The 23,161-nt window shown below is 36.7% G+C and overlaps 1 protein-coding gene across 8 annotated transcripts in view; it reads right to left on the bottom strand.

Annotated features, from left to right (window-relative positions):
* Positions 1–10,075, bottom strand: part of Cdon (cell adhesion associated, oncogene regulated) — a 96,139-nt gene extending 86,064 nt beyond the window's left edge. For 5 of the 8 annotated variants that reach the window (XR_006849373.2, XR_006849371.2, XR_009225753.1 and 2 more), the window contains exon 1: positions 9,924–10,075. The gene's annotated coding sequence lies outside the window, so the exon portion shown is untranslated. Of the gene's footprint in view, positions 1–6,584; positions 6,743–9,923 lie in introns of those variants that run through there. The other 3 variants (XM_046432755.2, XM_046432756.2, XM_046432757.2) reach the window with 3 other exon arrangements.
* Between the last annotated feature and the right edge of the window lie 13,086 nt (positions 10,076–23,161).

Raw genomic sequence — 23,161 nt, 5'->3', positions numbered from 1 at the left:
GAGAAATCCATCTAAACTACAAAATAATTTAAAACATGGTGACTAGAGCTTAAAATTGGGACTTGGGGGAGAATTCTGATCAGTTTATTTTTGTTGTAACCTCAAAAGGGACATGGCTTTTAAAAAAGGAGGAGGCCTAATTTTCAATAAATAGAAATCAAATTATATTGATTTAGAGATCAAAACAATTTTAATCAGATTACAATATGATTTGAAAATATGTTAAGTAGAGGTATTCAGAATTGGGTTTTAAAAATACCTGAACCCAGGCTGGGGTTGTGGCTCAAGTGGTAGAGTGCTCGCCTAGGCACTGGATTCGATCCTCAGCACCACATAAAACTAAAATAAAAACATTGTATCCACCTAAAACTAAAAAATAGATATTTTAAAAAAATACTTGAACCCATCCAAACCTACTCAGCAGAACCAAACTATAATTCTACTGAAGGCAGAACACAATTCACCATTTCATTCTGGATAAGCATCCAAGATTTAATGAAGAAACAATAAAATAACCACCTTTAAAATGGTGTTCACATGCCAATAATCCCAACAACTCAGGAGGCTTAGTCAAGGGAATGGCAAATTCGAAGCCAGCCTCAGCAACTTAGCAAGACCTTGTCTCAAAAAAAAGGGGGCAGGGAGGAGCAAGGGGTGGTGCTGGGTAGGAGATGTGGCTTAGTGGTTAAGCACCTCTGGGTTAAAAAAAAAAAAAGGTGATCACACATTAGGATGCACCTTGAGGCAAAGCACACAGGAACAACACCAAAGGAGGATTTCAATGTAATTCAACTCAGGACTTTCATATTCTATTAAGAACTATGAAAATATCTTTTCAGGATTTACTTACCCAAAGATCTAATGGAACTATTGCTCAGATGCTAGGACACCAATTTGAAATCCTGGTTTAGGAGTTGTCACCAAACTGTGACGATCTAAAAATCACATAACCACATTCAGATCTTCACCTTCACATAATCATTTTATAAGCCAAATGTTTTTAGTATGTTGTAAGCTATGTAATACCAAGCCAAGTAATAAGGCTTACTCCGGCTTTATAAGGGAGGAGTCTCATTCTCATCCTTCTGCTCTCAAAGTCAGCATGATGAGAGGAAGTCTGAATTACTGAAATGGAGGTGAGTAATACGCAGTAAGTCCATTTAGACTAAAACGAAGTTCACTCCCTAATTCTTACTGCCTGTTACTCACTCTGTTGTTATTTAGTTATACACACGCCCTGAGGCCAACACCAAGGAAAGAAGCCAAAATAAATGGGCATGAAAAATGTCTTATCCTCAGCTTCTGATGCTATTTTTCTTTTTATTGGAATATAAAAGGCTGCCAAGTTCTTATGTCACTACCATAATTTCATAGCCTGATAAAAGTAGTATTTTATCCATTAAGCATTTGTTCCCTTTGCCAGTTTTACCTCCAAATATGCAATATGTACAACTATTCACTGCACAGATACCAAATTATAATAAAATAGAAAATACTAACTATTTTTTTTTCTGATCAGTAACCATCCGAAATCTCCCTGGCAAAAGACAGAAGTAACTGTACTTTTTAGTACCTACGTACACCCAGGGAGATTCCTGTAAGAGAGTATTTAAAATGCAAACAGATAAAACATGACAATCTGTTCTCTAGGCAACAAACAATATTGCACAGAACAAAAATATACATTATAAGTACACTAAATCATCAACATATTCAACATGTTTGGCAAGCATTCCAGTAATAAGTGAAAATTGATGTCCTAGTATATTCACTTTTAACTATTTATTGTTGCTTTCTATAGAGTTCTTTAACTTCATTATCTCAAGCTGTTGTATCACTCCCGAACTTGACACTGAGAGTCACCGGTTTCATTGAATTTTTAAGAGCAAAATTGGGTGTTGAAATCAATTATGGATCTAGAGATGACAGCTTAGCATCTTGCTATTCTGTGGGCTCCACCCAGCTAGCTCATCAATACCATTTGGAAATTTGGTAAAAAGAGGGAATCTGGGCTCCATCCCAGACCTACCAAATCAAAATTTGCACTTTAACATCCCCCCAAGAAATTCAAATACACACCAATGCCACTCAGGATAGTAGAGTGTTAGGCAATTGGTAGGCAAAGTGCAAGGAAAGGGTGAGTGGGGTGATCATGAGGGACAAACACATTGTTCTGGAAGAATAAGAGTTTGATGAACATGTACACAATTATGGCATCATATCACTGCCATGAGAGTCATGTTCCCAGCCTGCAAGAGATAAACACCAAAGCATGGTACAAACACCAAAGCAAGGAAAGCAAAGTAGCTGGGGATAGCAGAAGCACCAGGTAGATAACTATCCCTGTACACCTTAAAGGTCTGGGCTTTAAGAAGTGAGCAATTCAGAGACTTTGAAGAACTTTTAAGGAGAGCACACACGTGGTCAGATTTGTTTGCAGAAGACAATTACCTAGCAAAACATAGAAAGATGGATAATTTGGTGAGGGAGAACCAAGAGTGAAGACAGGGAGATTAGTTAATAGCAGTGTAAGCAAGGGCCACAATGGCATTTTTTTGCATCTCACATTCTGAATCTTCTCTTGTCCGTCTACCAATTTTTGAAAAGGAGAGTGAAGAGATACAGTAATGGAAACAGAGAAAAGATAATAAAGACCTGCTTATAAATTATAGGGAGGGCAGGGAGGGTAGGGAGGGTATTTCTGTGCATACATAAATATAACACAATAAATGTCCTGCTTTATAAAATAGAAATTTTTATGATTCCTGATTTTATTGACCTTCAACATTCTAAATGCCTATTATTAACATAAAGTACTCTATTTATAGATCTATTTATAGATATGTACACAGATTAAATATACATGGATCCCCAAAAGATCATGAGTAGTTTGGCTGCTTGGGTAAATCACTGATGTTCACCTTCATCTCCCATGTAAGTTACTTCTCTCTCTTGAAATTAAAGTTTAGAAAAATTGGAGTGAAGAAGAGACAAGAAGGGCATTAGGTAAATTTTACATCTGTCACAGGGATGAATAAATAACTGGGACAAATAACTGGACACATCTGGGTAAGTTCTCAGATGTGTACCTAATCAAAAAGGCAGCAAATACTACACTTGTAAAATGTTATCATTTCTCATATTGGTATACTTAGTATATTAGAAAAGTCCCTATTTTCTCTTTAGGAAACAAAGACAGACTATCTGACATTTAAGTGTTAGTAACAAACCAAGGATTAAACTTAAAGTAAAAAGAATCAGCAAGAAGAGGCAGTCTTCAACTTTAAACTGGGATTGATTTGGAAAAATGTATTTATCAATGGATGTTTGGAACTTGAACACATTTTTCCCTCCACATAGGTGGTGGGAATCTACTCTAGACACACCATAAGAGCCTATTTCATGGAACCTTAGTACTTTTACAAAGTCCCTGAAAGATCATTTGGTCCAGGGGCTGGGTCTGTGGCTCAGTTGATCCTCAGCACTACATAAAATAAAATAAAGATATTGTGTCCACCTAAAACTAAAAAATTAAAAAAAAAAAAAGATCATTTGTTTCAGTCTCTCACCTACAAAAGAGATTCTTTGCACGTCACCTCTCGCAAATACCACTAGAACACATCCTAGAACATGTCCAAGAAAAAAGAGCTTGTGCCCTTCAAAACACTATGTCCTCTCATGAGACAACTCTACTTGCTAAACAGTACTTCTTTCTTTTGTAGCATAACCTGCATCTATGAGTGCCCCACAGAACAAAAGATTCAAAATCACTGTTTCAGCTCTCTCTACCCTCAATGACCTTCTGGCCACTGGTGATCTGATTCAAGGAGAAAAGGACACACGCGTCCCTCTGAGTCCAAGGAAACCCATCCCTGCACCTGGCTGGGTGTGAAGAAATGACCTTGTATCAAGGAGCTAGATATAAATAGTTATGATTTAGTAAATTTACAAATGCTAAATACAATGTCTCCTGAGGAAAAAATGACTAGTGTCCAAGCAGAACACCCAGAAAATCCCTAATCAACATTTCCAATAACAGAAATATGAGCGATTAACAGCAGCCACAGTCCCCTCCAAAATTCAAAAAAGAAAAAAAAAATTCTGAATCATCCATATCATTTTGTATTCTTGTCTCACTGCTTGAAAAATAAATTTTATTTAGTATTTGAGGGAATTCCAACAACACAAACAAATTCTACATGTGCGAGATATAGTGTGACAGCAACTGTTAATAAGGTTAGTAGCCAAATTCTCCCTGATATTAAGTGTGTGGTCCTATTCTTCAAAATCTTCCTGCAGTATAACATCCTAGCTCCATTTTCTTCCATTTTTGGCAAACTTTTTTTTTTAAATATATTGTTTTTTTTTTGAACTCAAAGAACATTTACACTAATGTTGGCCTGATAATTACTTTTGCCCAATTCTATGTATTGATTATGGCATTTCATACTCATCCTTTTCCCCTATTTTAAGGCTCCCTCTTTTCTCTCCTAAAAACAACAACAGCAAAATTGTTAGAGCAATTGACTTAAGGCAAACCTATTACCTTCAATTCAGTGTAATGTATAAAAAAGAGGTCACTGTGATTTTTCTAAGATAGCCACTGGAATCTGATTTTCTAACTATTTGAGAAGAAATGGTATTTCCCCCCCTCATAAAATTAACTACTATGAACTTCAAAACAAAAAAAAGACCTCTACAACAAAATTCATAAAAAACATGAATCAGTACTATACAAAATAACACAGATAAATCTTGCAGACATAACGAGTTGTACAGGAGAGCAGGCTAAGACGCACCCACTGCAGGAGTCCATTTTCATCTAACTCAAGACCATGCAAAACAAATCTATGATGAGACCAGTCAGAATAACTGTTACTGCAAGGGGAGGGAAGGCTGAAGAAGGGGACCTGGGAGCCTCCTGATATGACAAATACTATCTTGATCAAATCAAAATCACAGGTGTGTGTAAATGTAACAATTCATTTGGCTGTTCCCTCTGTGTGTATTAGCTATACACTTGTGTATACAACAATATTTTACCTCAAATAGGAAAAAAAAATCAACTTGTTTCCAAGTGCTAAGTTTTAACTGGAAATTTAAGAAAACTGACATACTAAAACTCCAGCAGTTATTTGTGCTGCACTCTTATTAACTTCCAAGAATTCCTCATTATTTAGTACTTCAAAGAAATCACTTCTGGATCAAAGTAACACATGAATAGGCACAGGAGGAGTTAATAAAAACAACAGCAGCTAACATTTATAGAGGTTTTACTATCTGACAAACGCTTTACTTTCATTATCTCATTTAATCCCCACCACAGTGGTAAGAGAGACTACTGATTTTATCCCCGTTTTACACTTTAAGATTCCAAGGCCAGGTCAAGATCATTGCCCAAGTTCACATAAATAAGAAGAGGTAAGCCACTCTGTAACAAAAATAGCTAAAAAACAAGCTTTATGTCAACTTTTAAATTCTGTTTATTAGGTTAATACAAAAATAAAATCAACCACACAGTTCTAAGCAAGAAAACACGAACAGAATATGTAACCTAAAAAGTTCAATAATAGAATACATCACTGGCTTCCAAGAACTGAAGTTCCTACTCACATTCCAACTGATACACAGCAGAACCAAATGTTCTATAGGGTAGTTTTTGTTTTTTTTTTTTTAATTATCTTGGCCATCAATATTTATCACTTAGCAAAGCAACTAAACTATGAACCAGGACAGGCACTTAGTGTTTACTCCAATTTATCCGAGACTCCTTTCAATTTGGCCCTACTAGTAGGAGGCATGCCCAGGATTAAGGTGGAAAAAAAATTAAACATATTCTCAAAAAGGCTTCTTTATTTTCTAAACACACTGTTTTGTGAGGAGAATTAGGCATAGGACTATATGCGAATAGCATGAAAAGAATTGTGCACTCCATACAACACGATTCCGGTCAGTAACAAAATATATCAAATTAACCATCAAACAGGCTACTGAACTCTGGATTAGTTGAAAACTATTAGCACTGGAATTCACATTCTCAGAAGAAGAAAATCAATTAACTATGCCACCCACAAATCAGAACTGGTCCTCCTTGAAAAGTATACAAGACATAAACCGGACTAATACTCTGAAAAAATATTTGCTTCCAAAAATTATTTATGGAAGGGGAACAGGGGAAGGGAAAGGAAGACACATTAATATTTCTTGAAAATTTTGTTCCAAAGATTTTTTGCTTTTGTTCCAAAGATTTTAAGAATGTTTTTGGTAGATATATTTTTACTTACTGGGGGGAACATGTTAGCAAGACTGCAGAGAAACGCTTCAAAAATACTAGAAATCCTACAGAATTCTTCAAAAGCAACAGAGATGCACTCTAAGTGAATTTCAATTATCTAGCAACAATATAACAAAAACAATAATATCATATCAAAACAAAAGTATAAACCAAAAGATGCCTATTCAAACAAGCACTTCATCTCTGCGAAAGACTGACTTTGCTCTTGAAGAGTTACTACACAAGACATCAGAACAAACTATAACACAATTTTACATATTTATCAAAAGATCATTCAAAGAAAACTTACCAAGTCTACAACGTGTATATGCTTGTGCTGCAGAGGGAAAGTGCCTTCCTGTACTTACACTGGGGAGTCACTTCAGTGCTCAAAACACATCACCACAGTCCTGCTTGGAATAAAGTTCCCAATAGCAATCTGCCTTGGGGTTGGGCTTTTCCCTTACAAGATAAGCTATTAAGTCATGCCTTGATTTCAGATCTGCTAACATATGGAGCCTTCCAATGCAGCCTTCTCTCCGCCCCCCCATCCCACCCCCGCCCTCGCCACTCAGCTCTACTCCCTCTCTACACACACACATACACACATTCAAAAAAGGCACTGCAGGGCAGAAATTCCTCAGGTGCTCGCTAATGGAATTCCCAGGGTCTTGGAGCCGCTTCGGGGATCAAGAGATCTCATAGCCCCTGCTGGGGTAAGGAGCAGCGAGTCTGTTCCATTTAATCAAATACAGAATGAATTTTCAGCTCTATTCACTAGCTTGTCTCCAGGGCTCTCAAAAGGCACCAGGCAGCTAGAATCACACACATGTGGCTCTTTTAGGCAAGTATAATTAGTTTGATTTTAAAAAGCCACATTAATAATATCACCTCAGGACCATTATTCAGGGGACAGATGACAATGATACTGTATGTTTTAAGCCTGACAATGGAGGGAAGGAGCACAAACAATGAGAAAAAACTCGAGGGATTAAAAAAAGAAAGAAAAACCAACAAACCAGTTTTTCATTTCATTGTAATATAATATTTTTAAAGTGACATTAAGTATATTTCATATACCATCTCTTGATTTTAACAGGGAACAATCAGGTAAGCCTTCCTCACCCATCATACTCTTGAATCAGTGAACTTGAGCCAAATACACAACAAAAACTTATCACAGAGAATGTTTACATACAATATAAAATCTTAAGTAAAAACTATAAAACATTTTCTAATTCAATCCAAGTTCATAAGATTTCCTGAAAAAAGCACCAATCCATAAAACACTGTAAAGCAAGTCCTTCAAAGTAATTCATTTATCAAGCAGTCTCCAAATTCTATTTCTCACCTAATTAGTTTGTATTAAGTAGTAAGATCATTTGTCTAAAGAAAGCTTACTTGGTAGACAATTCACCTACACTTCTAATGTGTTGTCTTATCCATACTTCTGTATAGTATCAATGCTATCATAGAGGGTTAGCTAATGTAACTATGCCTTAAAACAACAAATTTTCGCATTCATTATTTTTTATTTTCTATTCCCTTCATGATTTTACTAAGATAGTTTAATTGCTGAAATCATTTCCCCAGCATTTTATTTAGAAGCAATCATCAAATTTCAGTCTTTATGTTCACAAAAGAAACATCTCTAGAGAAGAAAAATTTCACCTCAATTCACATTTTGACAAAATCATTTATGAAATAGTCTAGAAAGCCATGAAAGTATTCAAGCAAAGCAGAAAAATAAGAGGAAAACATATGAGCTACTTATTAAATTTTACCTGACCTCTTTAGAGCAAAGTCCTATAATAGAGTTTCTATTCCTACAAAATGCCCAAATCCATATATACCTTCATGAGGGGGTTGGGGGCAGGCCTGTCCTAAAGTGAACTAAAGTCAAACCACCTGCAAAGAAGGCAAAGTAGAAGACATAATTTGAGGGTAACCCACACAAGCTAGATCATAATGCTCCAAGTCCTAAGGGTTCTTTCTACTTTCTGTTTGAGAGTCAAAGCTGTTTAAGTACTTTGCACAGAAGAGTAGGTTGATGAGAGCCGTAGCAATCAATCAAAGCATCCCAAGTGAGTTACTATACAAACAATAGCACACTACCTCTAGTAGTGATTTTCTTGGTTGACTAAACTATTCAAACAAAGACAGATTTCCCAAATACTATATCCGAGTTTTTCCATGAAAGTTAAACAATATACATTTGTGTATGTGTGTTTTATAGAAATATAAATGTTTCTGCTCCACACACTGCAGAACACTCATCCAGAGCATGTCTTTACAAAATGAAACAGGTTTTCTCCATCCTTCTCATATAACTTAAAGTATGTGGCAGTTTATTTCAACATGTGCATAACAGAGACTACAGTATTTGGTGCCTCTCTAGGTTCCTAAGAATTCTTTCTAGTTGAGCACTAATTTAAAATTTCCAGAAATTTTCTTAAGGTTTTCTTTCATTTTATCCTAAAAGCTAAACTGCCCCCACCCATTTTCAGCTAAAAATAGACTACTAGAAGAAAAAGAGCTATAAAATGTAATAGAATGACTAGAATTACACTAAGGGAGAAAAAAATAACATTATGTTTTCCAGTCCCCACTCCACCTTCTTCTTGCAGACACTGTCCATTAGGTATGCCAAATGTCAGTTGGGAATCTGAGAGTTATGGTATCAGTGAGGCATGGAATCAGAATTAACTAACTTGTCCTCTTTCATCTTTCCTGGCAATGGCCTGAGAATAAATCTCATATTGCCTTTTAGTTCAACCTCCTGTTTTTCAAGGTGTCTGATTTAGGACACAAAGGCTGACATTCTGTTAATGAGGCTCCCTAAACTCTAGATCCCAACTGAAGAGCAGCCTGCCCTTAAAGCACCTGCCACCCTCTGTCGTCCCCACCAGGGAAGGCAGGCGCATTCTGCGGCTCCTTTCGGACAGTCTTCCACCTGATTTGGTGGGGTTAGGGAGAACAATGAAGGGAAGGGCAAAAGAGTCTATCTATCCTCCTCGGTGATTTATTACTGGAATTCCTAGATGTGGAGAAAAAGCAACAAAGGTCTGGAAGCTGCAGACTGAAATAAATAGCGAGCTGTAATGTATTTAGCAAATGATAATGCAATCCACAGAATGCTTTACAGAGAAGAAGGAAAAATACACTCCCTGGGGCTGGGAAGTCACTGAGTCTGTGAAGGCAGAGAAAGATACATTGTGCAGGAAATTTCTCTTGCTTCTCCCTAAACATAAATCACTGTCTCTCGCCGGCACTCTGCAGGGATGGAGAGAGACGATGGACCCGACTCCCTTGGGAAAATGCGCTGGCGCCCCTCGCTAACACTGCATCCCACCTGCCCCAGCGGATCATCGTCAAAGACAGATTTCATCAAGTCACTGACACCTCACCCCGCCTCCTTCCACGATGTGGGCTCGGACTGTCTAAGGACCGGGAACCTCGGAGCTCCCCGCTGGGCACCCATCAGCTGCCCTGTCCAACCCCGTAAGCAGTCCAGAACCCCCACGCCCTCCAGGGCACGCTGGCCTGACTTTCCCCAAGACATCCCGCTCCCAAGCGGCGTGGCCCCCAAGCCCGGTCTCCCCAGTTCACCCCATTCTCCGACCCAGCCACGGGACCCCCGCCCCCGCACCTCTCGGCTGGGCTGGCTAAGCCCCCAGACCTCTTGCGCGGCAGCCGGCTCCGAAAGCCACCCCCAGGTCATCCCCCAGAGCGCTGGCGGCGTTGGCGGCTGCGATCCGAACAGGCCCCTCCATGCACCAGGCAGGGCAGCAGGAGGGCGCGGCACCTCGCACGCCGGGGCGGGGGCACTGGGGCGGGCGCGCGGGCGCGGGGTCCCCAGTCTCCTCACACCGAGCCGCGCTAGCCGGGCTCCGGGACTCAGGGGAGGGGAGCTGGGGGGCGGAGCCACCACAGCGCGCCCCCGCTGCGCGCTCCTCCCCACCAGCGCGGACGCGCAAGCTGACGGGCGCTGGGCCGGCGAGGAGCACGCGAGGAGCGGGAGGAGGCAACCCGGTTGCCGACGGAGGCGGGCAGCGGAGGCCACAGCTCCCCGCCGGCCCGCGCCCCGCCGCGGGGTGCGCGCGCAGCCTGCCAGATCAGCGGCGGGGGATGGGCCATACCAATACGCCGAGGGGGGATGGCGTCCTTTGCGTCCGTCCTTCTCCCCGTCACCTGTTTGCTTGCTGTACCAGAAAGCCACCTCAGGCGAGCATAAAAGAAGCTTTTCTTTGGTGTAGCACAGCTGAGGATGAGCTGCCTCAAAAAGTCACCGAGATGTTTACAATGTCTACACTCACTTCCCCTCACCTTTACGTTCCCGGGGCAGGCAGCATTTCTGGGCAGTACACAAATGGTCTGCACGTTCCCTGGAGTTCCCGCCCGGGCCCCGCCCCTCGTCCTCCTACCTAAGTTCTCGGTGGAGCCAGCCACCTAGTCCGTCCCTTTTCTAGGCTCTTAGCTGGAGGCTGTGTGTCTTATGATTGTACCTTCCTACAGTGCTTAGTTGCTTCGCCTTTTCACCTCTTTGGACATTTAGTTTCTTAGCTGCATCGGATTATCCAACTAATCCGCCCTGCCATCACATACGCGCTAGCAGGTAACAAATTTTCTTGAAGAAAAGATATAAGATATAAGATAAAAAGATATAAGATAAAAGATATAAGATATAAGATAAAAGATATAAGATAAAATTTACTTAATAAATTTTACCTGACCTCTTTAGAGCAAAGTCCTATAATAGAGTTTCTATTCCTACAAAATGCCCAAATCCATATATACCTTCATGAGGGGGTTGGGGGCAGGCCTGTCCTAAAGTGAACTAAAGTCAAACCACCTGCAAAGAAGGCAAAGTAGAAGATGTAATTTGAGGGTAACCCTTTGGCCCCACAGTCTTCCCAGTTCGTTCCTTGAACCTACCCCCAAATTGTTGGAGCTTTTGGAACTTTAGTTGCTCAAGTTGAAAAATGGAAAAATAATTTCTATTTAGAAGGTTGTTTCGAAACATAAATGTACTTTGTAATTAGCACCTGCCATTCGGTGGACATCCAAGAATAGTAACTTCTATATAATTATAATAGTTATTATCAGCTGTTCACTTTCTTTTCTACCATTATTATTACTTACTATTAGTTTAACTACACAAGGAACCCGAATGATACCTGAAGTTCATAAATTCGCTTCAGGAGAAATAACCATTCTGTCTTGTCTTTCTGCTGCAGCTAGATTCAGGGTCTTCATGAAAGCCCTGGAAAGAAAAATCCATGTAAGAGAAGAAAAAAGAATTGTAATTGTGGCTTGCTCCACTGCTCCTTTTTTTTTTTAACATATTCAGACAAAGAACCTGTATGTTATTAACTTAACAAGGTGTAACAAATGATTTTTCATTCAGAAAATAAGACTTCCTATAAACATAGAAGGCTTAACTGAAATGAGAGTTTTGTGCACGTGGAAGTCTTGCTAGGTTTCTTGTGGTACTATATAAAAATTCTAGCCATCCCCTATGACAGCAGCTCTACTAACAGAGACTTCCAGGTTTTTCTCTTGGGACTCAATTAACTTTGAGTACCTCCAGATCTCACAGTGCCATTCAAATATCACTATGCCTGCTGCTACTCATAACCAACCTGAGAAGAAATCTTTTTCATTAACACTGATTATTCTTCCTCTGCCTTATTTGGTAAGTGAAATATTTTCAGATATAAAATAGCTTTTCATTAATGATTTATTCATTCATTTGTTCAAAATTTAGTTTAAAAGTACCTACTGTATGCCACTGATAGTCACAGGCATATGTAGAGAAAATAATGCCCAGCCACAAACTTCAGAGAACCTGCAATCTAATTGTGACACATACATATAAATGGGTAAGTACATCTCCAGGGTTTTTTTGTTTTGTTTTGTTTTTTTGTCACCCATGACAAAAAAAAAAAAAAAAGACTTCCCCAAAGATGTGATTCATGTACTAAGTCTAAAAGGATAGAAGAAATTAGCCAGATAAGGTGAAGGAATAGAAAAATTGGGCAGAGAAGGTATTATTAATAAAGGAATGAAGGCAAGAAAAAAGGCAACTCAAAAGAACTGCAAGCTCTTTTTTGTGACTAAAGTTTAAGGAGCCTGGCAGGGATTGTTAAGTGAAGGCACTGCAGAAAGCAGCTGAAGCCAGGTGTTAGATGTCCATGGAGGTCATGCCAAGAAGATAGAACTTTATTCTTAGGCAATGGGTAGTCAATGCATAGTTTTAAGTAGAAGTGTTATTTAGCCAGATTTGTATTTAGAAGTACAACTTGGCATCAATGATGAGGCTAGATTTGAGGAAGCCAAGCCAAAGGTAAAAGTATTTGAAAGATTCTTGCTATGGTTTGGATATGAGGTAGTAGGAGGATGAAAAATTAATCCAACTATGGTGTTTAGAGGTGGGATCTTTGGGAAATGATAAGAATTAGATAAGGTCATTAGACTGGAGCCCCCTCATCTCCAGTGGCTTTCTAAGAAGAGGGAGACAGACCAGAGAGATACATACACACCCGCATACTCCTGACTCTTGCCATGCAATATCCTGTGCTGCCTTGGACTCTGCTAGCAAGAAGGCCACCAGCAGACAAGACCCCTAGAATTTACACCTCTAGAACTGTGAGTCAAAATAAATCATTTTTCTTTATAACTTACCTAGTCTGTTGTTTTACATTATTAGCAACAGAAAATGGACTTTTGAAGCAGTCCAGGCAGTCTAATTCAGTCAAGAAACCAAACTAGGGCATTAGCAATAAGGGCAGAGAGGAGGGGAAAATACCAGAAATGAGATAAAATGTTGACAGGACTTGTAAACTAATGCATGTGGAAGATAAAGAAGAGAGAAAATCAAGGATGACAATAGCCTGGTAGCTAAGGTGAATGGTTGTCACACTCCCTACACCAGTCTTATCTGAGAATAGAGTAATTCCCAACAGAACATACATATTAAAAAAAAAAAAAGAACATACATGTTTTATGGAAACAAAACTGTGTTCAATTCTAACCTTTTGAATTTGAGATGCCTATGGAACATCTAAGCCCAGGATTCTACTAGATAAATAAGTCTAAGCTGGAGATATATATTTAAAGGCATCCAAATTATGTTAGTTGGCTTTATATCTCAATAATAAATACCTGAGAAAATCAATTTACAAAGATAAAAGGTTTACCTTGGCTCATAGTGTTGGAGGTTTCAGCCTATGATTGGTGGGCACCATTGTTTGGACCTGTGGTGAGGCAGCAACTCGTGGTGGGAGCATGTAGTAGAGCAAAACTACCTTGTAGAATAGGAATGCTAATAATACCTCTCATAGGATTCACAGTACAGCCTACTTCATACGGCTGCCGGGAGATTAATTGAACTTATAGGTATCAAGCACTTAATACAGTGCTGGGCTAATAAAAGCCAAATATAATAATAATAACAATAATAATATATTCAAAGCTAGCTATAGTAATTTTATTGCTCGTGTAGTTCTTGCTAGGTGTCAAGTATGATTTTAAGTATTAGTCTCATGTTACAAATGAGAAAACTGAGGTATCAAAATATGAAATGCCTCGACTAGAGTCACACAGCCACTCAGTGTCAGAGCTGGTATTCAAACCCAGGTAGTTTAGAACTAGAGGCTGGATTCTTGCTATGCATTAATGTCTCCCCACAAAAAGAACATTTTTATCATCAATCTAGATGGATTGATCAATTGTAAAGCTTTTTAGGTGTAATTAACTAAATTGAGAGATACAAGGGAATACTTGTGTTAAATATATCTTATGGGCCCCCTCAGACTCTCATGGCCCCTCCTGTCTCTGTGACACTCAGCTACTGTAGGGACCCACTCTGAGCTCTTCCCACAATTTCTAAACACTGCAAAGCTTGAGATCTAGCTTCCCCAGAATCTGCTGAGAAGGACAAATAATACAACCCATATATATAGGTGTGTTAAAATTTGAGAAGGGCAACAGAAATTCCTTCTTCCTTCCTCCATGGACTGTTCCAAGGCATGGTTTCATTGCAGCTTATCTGAAAAATATCCCTCATGGCCAAACAGGAACACCTATTCAGGGGCCAGCTGTGTCTCTTATGACTGGTCAAAAAGTATTGGCCAGCATGGCAACACATCACCTTGCATTTGTTTCCCAAACCTTCCTGACCTGTTTTCCTTAGCCCTCACGTTTGCCTGTGATTGACGTAAATCTTGCCTTAGTCTCTCTATTAGAAAATTTTAGAACATAATAAGTTTAAATAAAGCTTTGGAAAGTTCAGTCCTTTGTATATGTATAAAATAAGTAACAGTATAAGGTTACAGGTGAAAAAAGTTAATAGACAAAAATCAGTAGCCTTTCTATACACTAACAACGAATTATCAAAAAGATAAATAAGAAAACCCCATTTACAATAGCATAAAAAATATTTTAGGGTAAGTGATCTCAGCTTCAGATCAAGAAGGTGAAAGATCTGTGCAGCAAAAACTCAGAACATTGATTAAGGACATTGAATAAGACACAAATAAATGGAAAGAAATTCCATTCATGGACTGGAAGAATTATTTGAACAATATTAATTATTCAAATGACCATACTACCCAAAGCAATTTACAGATTTAATGCAATTCCTTTCAAAATTCCAGTGTCATTTTTCACAGAAATAGAAAAAAATCATGTGGAAGTAGAAAAGACTCAAATATTAAAAAAAAAAAAAAAAAAAAAAAAAAACTTGAGCAAGAAAAAAAGAAAGCTGGAGAAAGGCAACATGCTCCCTGACTTCAACATATATTATATAGCTAATGTAACAGAAACAGCATGGTACTAGCATAAAAACAGACCACAGACCAATGAACAGGATAGAAAACCTAGAAATAGACCCATGTATTTATGGTCAATTGATAATCAACAAAGATGCCAAGAACACATAATAGGAAAAGAAAAGTTTTTTAAATAATAGTATTGGGAAGAAATGATTGTGGAATGTGATGGACATTATTATCCAAAGTATAGGTATGAAGGCACGAATTGGTGTGAATATACTTTGTATACAACCAGAGATATGAAAAATTGTGCTGTATATGTGTAATAAGAATTATAATGCATTCTGCTGTCATATATAAATTTAAAAATTAATTTAAAAATGAATAATATTGGGGAAATTGAATATCCACCTGCAGAAGAATGGGATACATTATTCCATATCCACATATACTAACATCACACTACACACAACATCCACTCAAAATGGATAAAAGACTAAAACTAAAGACCCCCAAATGCAAAACTACTAGAAGAAAACAGGAGGAAGCTCCATGCATTTGGTCTGGACAACAATTTCTTGGACAGGACTCTAAAATCACAGGCGACAAAAGTAAAAGTAGACAAATGGAATGGAGTCAAACTAAAAAGCATCTGTACAGCAAAGGAAACAAGGGAGTGAAGAAATAATCCATGTATTGGGAGAAAGTATTTGCAAACCACATATCTGGGAAGAAGCTAATATCCCAAAACAACTCAATATCAAGTAAATAATCTGATCTTAAAATTAGAAATGTAGTCAAACACATTTCTCAAAAGAAGATACATGAATAGCCAACACATTTAAAAAATAAAACGCTTAATATCTCTAATCATCCAGAAAATGAAAATTAAAACCACAGCTTACACCTGTTAGAATGCCTATTATCAAGAAGACATTATAACAGTATTGACAAGGATTTGAAGAAAAGGGAATGCTTGAACATATTGGTGAGCATGTAAGTTTACATGTGCCATTACAGGAAACAGTATAAAGGTTCCTCAAAAAAAGCAAAATTAGAATTACAGCTCTCTCTACTGCCTCTCCTTGGGCCAAGAGCTACCAAGTCAGCCAATCATGGACTGAACGTCTGAAACCAATTTCATGTTCTTTGAAAGGAGTAAAGTTCAGAAACGAAAGGCAAGAGTGTGGTAGTGGATTAATGAAACTGTCCTCAAAAAATGTGAATTCTACATATTGATTGAGACTATCCAAAAGGAAAACCTAGTGGGTTTCTTCTTTTTTATTAAAATCGCTCATATCTGAGGGAAATAAATGTGATGCTTGAGCTTTAGTTGTAAGATTTTGCTGTTCAAGTTTTTAAAGTTTGCTGTATCACTGGCTCATAAATATTTGTATATACTTTTTGTGAATGCTCACTATGAATTTGGGGGAAAGAACATGGGAATTTTTAAATTTAGAAAATGAAACTTTCTATGAAAAACTGCTTCAAATTATAATCTCTGATTCACTTTGTAACAAAATAAAGCCTTACTAAAGCAATTTTAATCAAAATAAGTTATCCTGTTAAATCTACTTATGTTTTATTTCATACCAAAAAAAAAACTAATACTATGTTGCAAATATTATCTATTCAAAAATTTTAAGAAAAACAGTTTCTGTTTCCTTTGCCATTATGGTCAAATAAATACCATTCAATATGGATATTATTAAGGAAAAATAAAATTACCAAATCACCCAGCAATGTCAATTCTAGGTATATATACAAAGCAATTGAAATCACTGTGTAGAGCAAATACCTGCACTTCGTGTTTATTTCAGCATTATTCACAACAGTCAAGAGAAAAAAGCAACATAAATGTCCAAATAAGAAAAATGTGGTAGGTATGTATGCACACTAAAATACAATACAACCTTCAAAAAAGAAAAAAAGGAAATCCTATCATTCACAACAACCTGGATGGAACTGGAGAACATTATACTGAGTGAAATAAACCAGACATAGAAAGACAAAGACTATATGATTTTGTTTAAATGTGCTATCTAAAAAAGTCCATCTCATAGAAATGGAGAATAGGAAGATGGTCACCAGAGGGTGGGGTTGGAGTAGGAGGGGAGAAAAGAAAAGGGAAAAGGGAAAGAAAAGATGTAGACTAAAGGGTACAAGTTCCAGGAGACAGGAATAAATAAAGTTGATGTCATAGAACTAGAGAGTGGAACAGTGATCACCAAAGACTGTGGAAGGGAGGGAGGAGAGGAGGCTGGGGAGAAAGTGGTCATTCAGTGAAAATTAGGAGGAATAAGTTCTGGTGTCCTATTACACAAGAGGGTAACTAATTAATAATAAGGTCTTGCATATTTCAGAAGAGTTTTTTAGTTGTTTGTTTTTTGTTAAAGAGGATTGAGCCCACAGGTGCTTTAACACTGAACAATATCCCAGTCCCTTTTATTTTTTTATTTTATTTATTTATTTATTTATTTATTTTTGAGACAGGGTCTGTTTTAGTCAATTATTTTGTTTCTGTGACCAAAAGACCTGATGAGAAAATTTTTAGAGGAGGAAAAGTTTATTTGGGGACTCACAGTTTCAGGGGTCTCAGTCCATAGATGGCTGGTTCCATTCCTTAGGGCAAGTGGTGAGACTGAACATCATGGCAGAGGAGCGATGAAGGAAAGCAATTGGACATCACTCCAGGAAGCAGACAGTCTCCATTCACCAGGTAAAAAATATATACCCCAAAGTCACCCCACCACCCACCTCCTCCAGTCACACCCTACCTGCCTACAGTCAACACCCAGTTAATCCCTATTTGCAGATTAATACATTGATTTGGTTAAGACTCTCATAATCTAATCATTTCACCTCTAAACTTTTTTGCATGTCACACATAAGCTTTGGGGAGTACCTCATAGCTAAACTATAACAAGAGCTCACTAAGTTGCTAAGGGTTTTATTAAGTTGCCCAGGCTGGCCTCCAACTTGTGATCCTCCTGCATCAGCCTCCCAAGTCACTGAGATTACAGGAGTACACTACCATACTTGGCTAGAAGAGAGGTTTTTGGATGTTTTCAACATAATGAATCAATAATTGCTACCTTGATTTGATTAATATTTTGAAACATCAATTTGTACTCTAGAAATACGTAAAATTGCAAAGTATTAATTAAAAAATAATAGATTTTTAACATAAAAAATAAGTGGATGATATAATGTTAATTTGCTTGATTGAATCTTTCTACAATATATACATAGATCAAAATATCACATGAGCCTATAAACATACATAGTAATTATTTGTCAATTAAAAATATATATATATATATATATATATATATATATATATATATACTTTAAAATAGAACTTTACCTACACAATAAAATACTACACAGCTGAAAAAAGGAAGTTCTTGAAGAATGGCTGTTGGAGTATTCTTATTAAATGGAAAAATAAAGACAAATAAAGAGGTGTAAATACAGGTCAATGTTATATACACTATATTCTACTTTCTATGAGGTAGAAATCAAAAATATATATTTGTACTTGCTGACCGTTTGCATAAAGAGTTCTTAAAAGGAGGGCTGGGTTTGTAGCTCAGTGGTAGAGTGCCTGCCTAGCACATTTGAATCACTGGGTTTGATCCTCAGCATCACATAAAAATAAATAATAAAGACATTGTGTCATCTAAACCAAAAATAGTTTTTTAAAGTCCTTAAAAGTATACAAAGAATGTCTTTTAAAATGACTATTTATGTATTTCATGAAGAAGAAATGGAGAATAAAAATAAAAATCAGCAGCGGGAACTACATTAGAAGAATAGTCAATCAAAGGAAAATCCAATTCAACTTAAAAATTAGAAACAAATCAAAATGACAAGAAATAAAAATCATCTCTCAACAATAACATTGAATGTAAATGGACTAAACTCATCAATCAAAAGACATCAGCTGGCAGATTGGACTGAAAAACAAGACCAACAATGTGCTGTCTTCAAGAGACTCACCTCATAGACAAATACATCCACAGACTAAAGGTGAGAGGTTGGGAAAAAAAGCATCATTCACATGGATCTCATAAACAATCAGGGGTTTCTAGTCTCATAAAGTTCATTTCAAACTAAAGTTAATCAGAAGAGACAAAGAAGGAATTCATACTGTTTAAAGGAATCACACAACAAGAAGAAATAATTATAAATATTTATGCCCCAAACAATGAGCATCTACATACATCAAACAAACCTTTCTCATTACCAAAAATCAACACAATAATACTGGGTGACTTTAATATACCTCTCTCACGACTAGATAAATCTTCCAAACAAAAACTTAATAAAGAAGATATGAACTAAAAAATGCAATTAATAATTCAGACTTAAAAGTCATATGTAGAATATTTAATCCATCAATGACTGAATACATTTTCTCCTTAGCAGCCCATGGAATATTTTCTAAAACGGACCACATCTTAGGCCACAAAAGAACTCTAAGCAAAACAGAAAAAAATAGAGTTAATACCCTGAATTCTATCAGGTCATAATGGAATGAAATTAGAAATCAACAATAAGATAAAAAATAGAAAGAAGGAGACACTGTGAGGAAAAACCAATTGGAACACAGGGCTGTCAATGGACATCTGTAGGTCCTTTGATAGTGCTAACTGCTCTAACATCTGAAGACTAAATAATTCACTTCTGAATGATGAATGGATAACAGAAGAAATCAGGGATAAAATTTGAAAAATACTTAGAGGTAAATGAAAATAATTATACAACATATCAAAATCTCTGGGACACTAAGAGATGATTTTAAGGGGAAAGTTTATAGCATTGAGCTCATATATTAAAAGAACAGAAAGATACAAAATAAATAATCTAACATTACATTTCAAGGCCCTAGGAAAAAAAAAAGAATAAATCTACACCAAAATCAATAAAAGATAGGCAATAATTTAAATCAAAGCAAAAATCAATGAAATTGAGATTTTAAAAAATTCAAAAAAAATCAAAATAAAAAGTTGGTTCTTTGAAAGAAGAAACAAAATTGTTTTTTTAAGCTAACCCAAAGAAAAACAGAAAAAAGTCCAATCATTAAACTCTGTGATGATATATCACCACAGATACTACTGAAATACAGAGTATTTTCAGAAACTATTTTGAAAACTTATACTCCAATAAGCTAGAAAGTCTTGAAGACATCAGTGAATTCCTAGAGACATATATGACCTACCCAAATTGAACCAGGAGAATATAGAAAATTTAAACAGACCAATTTCAAGTAAGGAAATTGAAGAAGTCATCAAAAGCCTACCAGCAAAGAAAAGCCCAGGATTGGAGGGATTCTCAGTCAAGTTCTACTAAATCTTTAAAGAAGAACCAATACCAATCATCCTCAAATTATTCCATGAAGTAGAAAAGGAAGGAATTCTTCCAAACACATTCTATGAAGCTAGTGTCACCCATCTTCTCAATTTGACAATTAATATTGTCAAACGAGACAAGAACACATCAAGGGAAAAAAACTGCAGACCAATATCCTTGATGAATATAGATGTAAAAATTCTCAATGAAATATTAGCAAATCTCAGCAGGGCAGGCCGCAGCCTGGAAAATGGCGGATGGGAAGGCGGGAGAGGAGAAGCCTGAAAAGCCGCAGTGAGTTGGAGCCGTGGGAGTAATGGAGGGGAAAGTTCCAGTCACAGCGCTGAGAAGCCATCAGCTGAAAAAGAAGCTGCAGACCTCCCAACAAAGCCTACAAAGATCTCCAAGTTTGGATTTGCCATAGGTAGTCAGACAACAAAGAAAGCATCAGCCATATCCATCAAGAAAGCCTAAAGAAACTGTTCCAACTCTTGCTCCAAAAATCCTTTCAGTAGCAGCAGCTTTTAATGAAGATGAAGATAGTGAACCAGAGGAAATGCCTCCAGAAGCAAAGATGAGGATGAAGAATATTGGAAGGGATACACCAACATCAGCTGGACCAAACTCTTTCAATAAAGGAAAGCATGGGTTTTCTGATAACCAGAAGCTATGGGAAGGAAATATAAAATTTCGTCTTGGAAATGTCCATGACCAAGACAATTAAATGATGTGTTTTGAAATTGGGGTGTGGGGTGGGTGTAAAGTTAAAAGGAACAGTTTCCTTTTTAAAAGAATGGTATAAGACTATCTTTGGAACCGCTTTTTTTTTCTTTTTAGTTTTTGTTTTTGTTTTGTTTTGTTTTTTTAAGATTGAGTGATACACTAATAAATGAGAGTTTAAAATTAGAGGTGATTTATGTTTTATATACAGATTTCAAGACATTTGCTAATTTTGTAGTTTCATGTGATTAGTTTCCAAAGGTTACAGATAATAAAGAAATCAGAAATGGTACCTTTTTAAGAACTGCATGTTTTTAGGCACAACTATTAGCACATTAAGAGGGAAACAAAAAGTTACTATCTTTTTAAAACTGCAAGCAGTTACTCTCCTAACTTAACTCACTCATTACTTAAACTGGCTCCCAGGAACAGCCTTAATAGAGAGAAGGGAGTATTGTACTGGACTATTAACTGATAACAAATTTAGATAAAATTAAAATACAGCTTTTTTTCCTATGGGCATTTGTTTTGTTTCAAGTCATCATATACTAGGTATTGGCATTGCTATCAGTGGATACAAACGCTTAGTTCTTAAAAATGTTTTTATTTCTTTTTTAATTTTTATGTGACGTATCGAGTATTTCAAATAGCCCACACACCTTAATGGGTCTTCTCTACCTTCATTAGTCTTCAAAGAACAACCATTTGCTACCAAAGTAAATCAGTATTCTGAATGTGCTTCTCTTGGTTTTTGTTCAAACTAGTTCCTGTAAGCATTTCCACCAGAACTTGAGGCAAATCGTAAGGAAGCTATTTCTTTTAAAGTACAAACCACCACCAAAATTTAAATGTATATAATACTTAAGCATTTGGCTGGTTTTTATTTTTTTAAATGTATAAACACACACACAAAAATGAAAAATTTAACATTGTATGAAGACAACATGAGAAGATGCACTTTCTGTAACTTTGTCTAATCATTTAGGTTACTTGTTAAATCCAATTAAATTGAACTCACTGCAGGATTTCTTATTAGTACAAGTCTATGGTTTATTTGATATATATATATCTGACCAGTGTCTTCTCAAAAGCACATTTTAAGTATTAAAAATAGAAGGAAAGGGCTGGGGATGTGGCTCAAGCGGTAGCGCACTCGCCTGGTATGCGTGCGGCCCAGGTTTGATCCTCAGCACCACATACAAACAAAGATGTTGTGTCCGCCAAAAACTAAAAAATAAATACTAAAAAAAATTCTCTCTCTCTCAAAAAAAAAAATAGAAGGGAAGAAAATGCATCTTCAATCACATTTTATGAATCTCCCACCACATATACTGTTAAGATTTGTGTATCATAGGGTGTTTGTTTTGTATTTTTGTATTGTATATGGACATAATTTTTTAATGTGACAATTAAACACATCTCTAAAAGCATAGTCACAGATAACAAAAATATGGTAATGTGATTTCCTTGAAAACTCCTACAATGTTAAATTTGGAGGCAGCTTCAAACTATTTTATTGGTGGTAACTAACTCACTAAGCTCTTTTAATTGGTAATAATTCCAGAGAAGCAGCCTGTATATATTCCTAACTCTTGTTCACTTGCATTTAAGTTTAGAAAGAGCCCCAAGTAAAACAATGGAAATGTATATACAACTATTAGTTCTTAACATGATTTAATTATATCAAGAAACATGAATTTAACTTACTTTTATATAGGCAAACTACCCATTTTGTCCATTTTACTGTTTGTTAAAATAACATCCCTCTACTACATATTCTTTTCTTGACCCAAATGAAATATTAACCTAAGGTCAAGATGAGGAGAGAGAAACAACTGAGATGAATGTCTTTACTAAAATACCAATAAATTTTGTCAAACTCAAAAAAAAAAAAAAGGAAAGAAATATTAGCAAATCTCATACAAAAACACATTAAAAAGATAAGTTCACCATAATCAAGTGGGTTTCATTCCAGGGAGGCAAGGTTGATTCAACATATGGAAATCAAAAAATGTAATTCATCATATTAAAAAATAGA

This window comes from Marmota monax, unplaced genomic scaffold, assembly GCF_021218885.2.
Source record: "Marmota monax isolate L192 unplaced genomic scaffold, Marmota_monax_Labrador192_F-V1.1 WCK01_AAM20220418_F8-fsc00062, whole genome shotgun sequence".
Taxonomy (NCBI): domain Eukaryota; kingdom Metazoa; phylum Chordata; class Mammalia; order Rodentia; family Sciuridae; genus Marmota; species Marmota monax.
This window is presented reverse-complemented; position numbering and strand designations above follow the sequence as displayed.